We start from the raw sequence: 10,031 nt of genomic DNA on the forward strand, positions 1-10,031 counted from the left end.
GCCTTTGCTATGACTTTGCCATGTAGTACTAGGTTTATGAACTCCACCAAATTGTGTTACGAGTATTATTTATTCTCAAATAATATATAGTTGAATAATCGAGTTGTTACGTTACTAACCCTAATTAGGGATTATATTCAATAATTGGTAATCTCGAGAGGTACTTTGTATTATAATTTGTAAGTTGTACATTAGGAACATTAGGGAACATCGCATAAATCCTAAAATCCTAATAATAGTTGAGTTGACTCGTTGACTTTGTTTGATCCAAAATTTGACAGTTGTCACAAACGTCCTCCGGTCCATCGGCTTGAGTGGTATGCCCCTTTTGCCTTAGTCTATCCGGGAAACCCTCGGTCTGTTGGCCTTCAGCACTAAGCTGAACCGCCTCAACCCAACCACACACACAACCATGTTGACATATACACAACAGATAAACATACATATAACATACTGATATAAATATTACCGAGTTTATTGAATGGCAGCACAAAGCATTACAATCTCAACCCAACCACACTACATCAACTCATGCGACCGGTAAACATATTCCCAGAATAGATAATAGGCAAATCTAACAGATCTCTAAGCATAGCATCATCCTATCTATGACAACCGTCAATTTCCGATAAAGTCAAAGTCAACCGGTCAAACCGGTCAACTCATGTAACCCTTGTATATTAGGGCTTACACTATGTACTATTGTACAACTCATTATTTTAATAAGAAGTTATCACTATGAAAGTTCATTCATTCAGAAAATGTTATTTCATACCCCTCGGGGGCATAAAACCATCATAACTAAGCTTAACGGGGTATACTAACCTTGTGTTGCAAAGCTAAACACCCAAAAAGTCACAAACAAAGTCTCTCTCAACCTCTCCCAAATATCTCTAAGTATGTGAAACATCTCCCAAATCTCTCTAAGTATGTGAAACCTCTCCCAAATCTCTCTATGTATGTGAAATCTCGCCCAAATATCTCCATGTATGTGAAATCTCTCCCAAATCTCTCTATGCATGTGAAATCTCTCCCAAATCTATCTAAGTATGTGAAATCTCTCCCAAATCTCTCTAAGTATGTGAAATCTCTTCCAAATCTCTCTATCTATGTGAAATCTCTCCCAAATCTCTCCATGTATGTGAAATCTCTCTCAAATCTCTCCATGTATGCGAAATCTCTCCCAAATCTCTCCATGTATGTTAAATCTCTCCCAAATCTCTCTCAAAATCCCTCTAAACTTTTTATAGTCATCCGATTCATCCCGACCCTTATCTTAGCCAAAAACTACGCAAAACGGAGAGTTAATGCGAAAAACAGCCTCTTAGAGTTGAACCCTCTTAGGATCAAACCTCCCTAAGTGGAGAGACCCTAAGGAGCCGAAACCCCCTAAGGAGCCGAACACCCTTGGAACCAAGCCTGTCAAGAACCGAGCCCTGCTAGAGTCGAACCTCGCATAAGCCAGAACCGGGCCTCGCCTCCACCTCCCCCCCCCCCCCCCCACCTTCACCTTAGCTCCTTCTCAAACCGTTGCGAGACTGCTCGGACCGAGGTCTCCTCTCGGTTCCAATACACCAACCGAACCTCTCTCACAGTTCCTCTCCAACAACCGAACCCTCCTCTCAGCTCCCACCTACTTCCAGTTCTAAGCCCTAGGGACCAAACCTCGGTCCAGACTTCGGATTTTCGCCTGTTTTTCCCAGTTTTTGACCATTTTCGCGTTTTAAGCCCGTTTTTCGTGATTTTAACGTGGGATTTTCACCCAAACTTATATTTTAACATATAAGACCCCATATTTCCATAATTTAAACACATTTTTATGGGAATCTTTATTTATGAATAAAATATAGCGGGTAAGTTATGTGGGTGCAGTGTTGACTTATCCTTTCTACAAGAACACAAGCAACCTCCTACACTCACTCCAAGGACATACCCAGCCACTATTCCCCCATACCTAGTTAATCATTATCCTTTTTCCCACCATTTTTCCAGCCATACTCTTGAACAAAAGCTGGAAATCCTCATCTCTCTTCCTACTTCACTCCTTCTCCAATAAAGAACAAACGCTTTTCTCCCTCACTTCTCTCTCTAAATTTCGAGATTTCAAGTCTGGTTTTCAAGTTCTTCATCTACTTTTTGTAAGTAATATCATCCTTCATATGATTATTCCACCTCTTTCTACTCCAATCACAAATTTCTTACACAAACTTCATCATATTTGTGTTAGAACTTCGAATCTTCAAGCAATCTTCTAAGCGTTCTTGATTTGAACACTTCCGTTCTTCAACATCCATCCATTGAAATCACTCAAGGTGAGTTCATACCCCCACATTTTTCTGTTTTCTTCAAGTTTTAGGGGGGAGAATACAAGTTAAATCACCAACAACATAACTAAACTCAAACAACAGCTTTCAACAGAAAACTTAATGTTCATTCACGAACTTTTTTTGACATCTTAAACATTTTAGTTTTCAAAACTCTATTAGATGAAAATAGTTTTGGTTTATACCTTTCAAATAACTACTTGCACATGTCCATAAGATTTTTCTACAATTTATGATAATTTTTACAAAACTGCCTATCACTGTAGCTACAAATTTGGACTAGTTTGTGAAAATGAACATTTTCACACCCGTTAAAGACTTCTAAAAATCATAATAAAAATTGTGAATAAACTAGACACATCTTCTAAACTCTCAAAGTTTACAGATCTAGTTTTCGATCTCGTATGAATTTTCTGAGTTTTTTCTAAATCAGTGCAGAAATGGTAAAAACAAGTTCACAGACTACAACTTTATTAACACTTTGTAACTTGTTGAGCAAAGTGTAAAACCTTGATTTCCTCATATTTTGCATGAGTTTTCTGTTTGGATACATTATGTTACATAAAAATATTCACTAAATTGTAAGAATTCTCTATCTTTACAATTAATGCATTATGAAGCATGGTAAGCCTAGAATCATTCTCGATTCTACTTATAAAGAAAGTGAATACTACAACTACAAACATTTGGATAAACTATAATTGGTATAGTTTATGTTACATATACAATACAAAAGAATACATTTCTACAAAAAGGGGTTTTCATTATCACATACATAAATTTGTTAATGAATAAATTTGTGAGTCATTCGCTTCATGTTACTTCCAAGTAGCGCAACAACAGTCCTTTAATTATAACCAGAATCTCTTGTAAGGAGAACGTGATAATTGTGTATAGATCTATATTAGGTTTGACAAACCCACACCTTAGTTGCATGCAACAGCTAGACCGACAGGTCTGGGGTGACAAATGCCATTAACATTCCGACGCCCGAAGAATGTCGTTTATAAGGCCAACTAAGTCATAGTATGGTTATAATAACTCACATGGGGTATTAACAAACATAAGATTTATGGGATTTCCATTTAAACTAACAAGTTTATGCCGATTTAAACTTTCATGATTCAAATTTTTAAATGGAAAAAAATACTAGCATACTATTAGTCTTGGCATTTTAGATTGCAATACATTTTAGAGAGAAAATATGGGATTTTCAGGAATAAACACTACTTTTACAAGAAAGGATTTCAACGTTTCATTATAAAAGCTTATGAACTAACCAACTTAATTGTTGACACTCTTTCAAAACTACTTGTATTCTCAGGGAATCCGTAAAACAGGTAAAAGCGGCTTTTGAGGATGGAACGCTAAGGCGTCAAACATTGTATTTTGTCATCATAATGTAATTGATTTAGAAACATGTAAACCTATACTATGATGTAACTTTTTCAATAGTATTTATGTTGGTAGTTTGTAATTTGAGCACTATTACACTTGTTGTTATGATACTACACATGAAGTCCTCCACTCCCGGACGTTTTCCGCCATCCTTGGTTTGGGGGTGTGACACCATCTACTAGGATATAGATCTACATATCACTACAATAATTGATCATACGATAACTAGGATAACAATCCAAAGGGCCAGCCTTGGTGCCATTGAACCATAAGTACAGTGAGGAAAACTCACCTCGCACTGCCAAAACATGTAGACAATCCCTGGCTGCTGCTTGACAGATCCCTCGAATTGTCAATATCAAGACAACACCCTATCAACAGCTGATCCCACAAATAAGCTTTGAATGTCGATCCACTAAAATACATGCGCTATCAATATACCACAATGACAACCTATCAACATCTAGCCCGTGTTTCACACTACGAGTCCAAATTAGGGTAAAAGACCTTTTTACCCTTCCTTAAGCTTGGCCCAAACTATATGACCAAAAGCCCAAAAGATAACCTGAAACCGAAATAATACCATAAGGCCCAATAAGGACCAGATATCCAAATTAGGCCCAATAAGGACCAGATATCCAAATTGGGCCCAAATCTATCATGAACCTATCCTGAGAAGGCCAAATATAAAAACCCCAAAATATTCAATGGTCAACCCTAGTCAATTTTCGTTAATGGTCAAATGTCCAAAAAGTCAACAACTCAAGAAAACCCAACCTAACTGAGTACATACGGTGTACTCAGCTGGTACGCCTAATGTACACCCTTTGGGGCCATTACGCACAACATACTAGATGGGTACGCCCAACGTAATCCTCTGGACCCAAACTACACTAAAAAACACTTATTCATTTAAGTCCTTTCTCCAAACTCTAAGATTTGATTCCTATAGATGACTTTTCACTTAAAGTTGGCAACTTTACCTGCGTGTATGGTTTAATAGGGCTCTAGAGCTCAAAAGAGCTTAATGAAGGGTCTTAACATATGCATGATTCCAAATAAACCATAATAATTACATTTTTATTCCTTTGGAATAGTTAAAACGTCCAGATTTACAAGATCAAGCCTATATAACAACCTTAGTTCACAAGGACCAACCATAAGAGGCTAAAATGACCGCAATCAAACCCAAAAGAAGAGCTAATCAAAGAGAAGGCAAGATCAAATCTTTTAACCTTCAATAGATTGCAAAAGGTGAGAAACTTCTTGATCTACAAGCTCATTTCCATGCGATGATTCTTCAACAACTCCAAACTCTTCAAAGTGCACGCAAAATACTCAATGATTCTTCATAATAGTTCAAAAACTCCAAGATAGAAGCTAAAGGTCGACCATTAGGGTTTAGGGGGCTTAGAGGCTGATAAGAGGCAAGACACATGAAAGAAATGGGGTTTAAATACGATCAATGGCCAAAATTAGGGTTTTATGGCTAAAGGGAGTACGCCTCGCGTACCCCTTAGTATACTCGGCATACTCAAAATGCACCCAAAGACCATTTTCAGCGAACTTTGTATCCATGGAATGGTGACGAGAAGCCCTACGCTTCTAGCAACTCATCCTCGCCTTAAAACATCCTGAACAAGAACCCAAAATTCATAAATACCCGAACTAACAAATTATGATTATACCCTTGGGCTCTGAAACACGAACGAACATTCGGATCACTTAGGCTACAACACCCACATCCAAAAAGGCAAAACCCTTTCTTCCCCTAAGGCCCTAAGCCTTATAATAACCGATGGTCTGGTCGTAGCCCCGAATAATGAAGCGATTCGAAACTGGGTGTTACACAAGGAACGATTCCTTTATTGAAGACATGACAAGAACTGGTAGGAACCGGCGGTCTGGTCCATTTCCTATTTTCCACCAAGTTCGGTTCCGGGGCCGGTTCTGATGCTCATCCCTAATTATTAATAAATCAACTTTTTGTATTTAATTAGACAATAATTATTGTTTTAAAATAATAATTCAAGAGAGTATAAACTAGTTATTATATCATATAGTATTTTAAAACTCTCTCAAATGGTCAAAATTGACGTAAAAATATAAAAAGTTAAGAATTTCCAGATATATATATATATATATATATATATATATATATATATATATATATATATATATATATATATATATATATATATATATATATATATATATTACACTTTATCTAACATACTAACCCTAAAACTAGAGACCGGATAAACAAATTGTGTATGCTTCTCTCTCTCATTCTCATCCTCAAGATTTTCATGATTAAAATCCTTATTTTTTTTAACTAGTTTAACGTTCAAACATGTATCTTTTTTATTGGTAATTCACATACCTTGTTATGAATTTTAAAAAAAAAAAAAAAAAAAAAAAAAAAAAAAAAGATATCAATTGCCATTTTTGTTACCCAATCTGGAAAATAATTAGCAGAAAAATTCTTAATTGCCAATTGTTTTACATCTCTAGGGGGTTGCAGGCCATCCAATACATCCCTGTCGACTCTGTTGGCACCTTGATCTTCCCCACTCCATTCGAATTCAATCTTGTATAAATATTTCTTTCTAGATAAATCTGCCTTGACAGCATCCTCTTTGCTACCGACGTTCTCTAGTTATGAAATACAGAGGCTTTTATGAAGGTTATTTAAATGTTGTAGCACTCCAATACCATGTCCCTTCCTTCTAAGCACTGTGAAGGAAGGCAATTTTCGAAGAGAAATCCATTGTCCCATGATATTTGCAGGAATGTTTTTGTCACACTTGAAATGCCGCAAGCTTATCAAATTTCTCATGGATTCTGGAAAATTCTTGAGACAATAGCAATTTTGCAACTTTAGAGTTTGCAAGTTGTATAATTTACCAATAGATTCTGGAAGAACACTTATATCTGTAGATGACAAATCAAGATACCTTAGATGCACCAACTGTCCAACTAAATCATCTAACTTCTTCATACCATATCCTTTGAATTTTAGGATTCGAATGCACTTGAATCTTTGAAATGAAAAGTTCTTCTCAATTAATCCAATGAAGAACAGTGTATGCAAAGTTCTGGCCACTGTATCCCTTTGATTGAACATGGCAATCTTGTCTTTGAATTCAAGTTTTGGGTATAAAGCGATATGTTTAACCTGAGGGATACATGCAACATCATCGTTTGTCGCTTCCACCAAACATAAGCTTTCATGTGCAAAAAGTGATAACGAAAGATCATGCACCAGATCATGCATTCTACAAGTAGTGACGTGACCATTATCGTCCTTTTCAACATCTTGGAACAACGAATGGGATATCAGTATCTGAAATATTTCATTTCCGACATCCTCCATGTCCATGTTTCTACTCTCATCTGCTTGAAGAAACCCTAAAGCCATCCATTGTTGGATCAGTTCTTTTCTTTTCATGACCTTATCTTTCTCAAAGATGGAACAATATGCAAAACATTGTTTGGCACTTGAATTCGGAAGATTATCAAAGCTTAGCTTCAAACTCTTTTCAACTCTTTGCTTTTCATCTGCTAGATCCCAAACTTGGCTATTTTTAATGGACAACCACTTGTCTTTGTCAGTGTGATATGCCAACATGCCACCTATTATATGTAATTGCAATGGTAAACTGCAACACCTTTTCACAATCTCACGCCCTATCTCCTCCAGTTCTGCCGATGGTGATTTTCCTTCCACAAACGCTCTTTCTCTATAGATTGACCAACACTCATCATCGAAAAGACCTAGACGACATGAATCCATGATCATATCATGAATTCCGATGTCACGTTTTCGGGTAGTGACAAGAATGGCACTTCCATTTTTTGACTTTATATTTAGCATACAACTCCTAAAATCTTCCCAATATGTCCTCTCTTCGACCCAAACGTCATCCAATACTAGCAAATATCTTTTTGATTCCAACTCCTCTTCTAGACTTTTAATTAGATTGACCCTTAATTCTGAGGTAGGTTTTTTTTTGGTAAGAGATTCATAGATCTTTGCGAGAAGTGTGTTGATGTCAATCGTAACTGAAACACACAACCATGCTTTCACATCAAAATATTGCTCGATCTTTGTACCATTGTACACCAACTTAGCTAAAGCGGACTTCCCAATCCCACCCATTCCAACAATAGGGACAATCTTCAGATTTTCACCCATTCTTGATTGGATTAGAAGGTCTACGATATGTGCTTCATCATTCTCCCTACCAACAATTTTGAATTTTTCTGGATATGGAACAGTCTCCCTCCAGTGGAGACAATCTGGAACAGGGCCATCAGAGTTTTCACCTTGTAGTCCTAAACCGTTTGCTCGAGTATCAACCTCAAGCAACTTTTTATTGATGTTTTTAATTTTATGACCTATTTCATTACGAAATGAAAACCTTTTCAAGCTTGGAAGACATGATACCTTTCTTGCCACCTGATCTCTTTTCTTTATCTGACGCCTCAACATTTCGTAATGAACCTCATCCAACACATCATCAGCTTCACCCACTAAATCTTTTAGCTGCCTCAGCCACACCAATACAGCCTCTGTTCCCTTTTGTCTCTCTGCATCGCTCAGCTTGGCACGAATCAGGTCCAATGTTCTGTGAAGGCTGGTCAGCTTTTCTTCGTAACCCTAAGCGATGGCTAGTTCTCCGGCAGCTATAGACAACAGCTTTTTCAGTATCCCCTCAGCAGCAATAGTTACTAAAGCATCAGCCATTTCACAGTTGAGAAGTGAGTGGAAGAGTGTATGAATGGTGGAAGAAAAAAGAGAAAGGGATGAAGTCTATCGGATGGTGGAACTAAAAGAGACTCAATAAATGAAAAGAAGCCACAAGGATATTAATTTGTCGGCATATATAGTGGAAAATGATATCCAATCCAAAAGGTGTCCAATAATTGACTTATATCAGCATTCTGTTAAAATCTGTTAATTTCTTTTCTACTTTTGCATTATTAATTCACAGAACATATTAACATATCATTATAATTTCTCTTTTAATAGTTAATATATAATGTTTTATGTAAATTAGAATTCACGTTTGTAACTGGTTTATTTTAACGACTGTCACTGTAATATAATATGTATCAAATTTATCGGTTTCCATCCATAAATTTTTTATATGAATTGGAATAGATTTTTCTTATGCCATTTATCTAAAAAAATGGAGATTTTTTTTAACATATGTGTCAAGGAAAATACATTGCTATTTTTTACATGCAACTCTGCTTTGTCCTGAAGTGTTAATGGTGAAGTATCTGCTGTATCAGTAGCACAGAATATTAAAAAGATGCTAGTGTTGTCATATTTGCAGCTGCTGGTTGGATTTTATCTAGAAAATTAGCGGCTGGCATGATCTCTCAATTGCTTAAACTTACCTCTTCTTGACACCTCTGTTCAGTAAGCCAATGCGTTTTGGATTCAAGTAGCTCAATAATCTCACAATTCTTTACTATGTTAGAATAGAAGACCTTGTGGATTGCTTTTCTCTTTTGGTGCTGTTTTATCTACATTCTGGAATAAACCTGTTTTTTTGATGATTTTTAGCCTGTACTTGCTAGGACCTGCTTACAGTTATTTTATCACTTCATTTATCTTTCTGAAATTATCTTATTTTGTATGTGGTGTGGTTCTCTGAATGATTTTGATGCCTATAATTTTTTTTTGACATCCACTGTTTGAGTTATCTTACATTCTAGTATCATTTTTTTTGTAACCAGATCCGGTTAACTTCATTAGGAAATTAAACAAAATAGTTTTGAAGGTGGAAAAAGCTTCAATTGATTTTCAAAGTTAAAAGAGGGAACCTTCTTTGAGCCATACAATGATTGCTTTTTTTTTGGCCAAAACCGTCGGTAATCCGTCGCTAATAGGCTTTACCGACGGAATGCAACAGACCAAAATCCGTCGGTATATTCTGTCGCTAATTGTTTGTAAAGGATTTCCAACGGCTACAGAAAATTTTTAGCAACGGATTTTTCCGTGGGTAATTAGTAACCGATCACAGACGAAAATATTTTTGTAATGGATTTCCAACGGAATGTGTTTGCAAAGGATTACCAACGGAATAACTCACTAACAAATTACCGACGGAATCCCAAAATAACTCAGTAACGGATTACAGACAGATTAGCGACGGATTTTGGCATTATAAAAAAATTAAAAATTCACTAAAAAATTAAAAATAACTACATATTCAACACAGAAAAATCTTAAAACATACATCTAATCTATATTTTAAAACCTACCAAATATAAAAGTAAAAACTTGCAATATTT

The 10,031-nt window shown here is 36.2% G+C and overlaps 1 pseudogene; it reads right to left on the bottom strand.

The window, feature by feature from the left end:
* Positions 1–6,153: 6,153 nt before the first annotated feature.
* On the bottom strand, positions 6,154–8,557 carry LOC145030949 (putative disease resistance protein RGA3; annotated as a pseudogene).
* Between the last annotated feature and the right edge of the window lie 1,474 nt (positions 8,558–10,031).

The sequence above is a fragment of the Lactuca saligna genome, chromosome 2 (genome assembly GCF_052625555.1).
Source record: "Lactuca saligna cultivar CGN05327 chromosome 2, ASM5262555v1, whole genome shotgun sequence".
Lineage (NCBI taxonomy): Eukaryota > Viridiplantae > Streptophyta > Magnoliopsida > Asterales > Asteraceae > Lactuca > Lactuca saligna.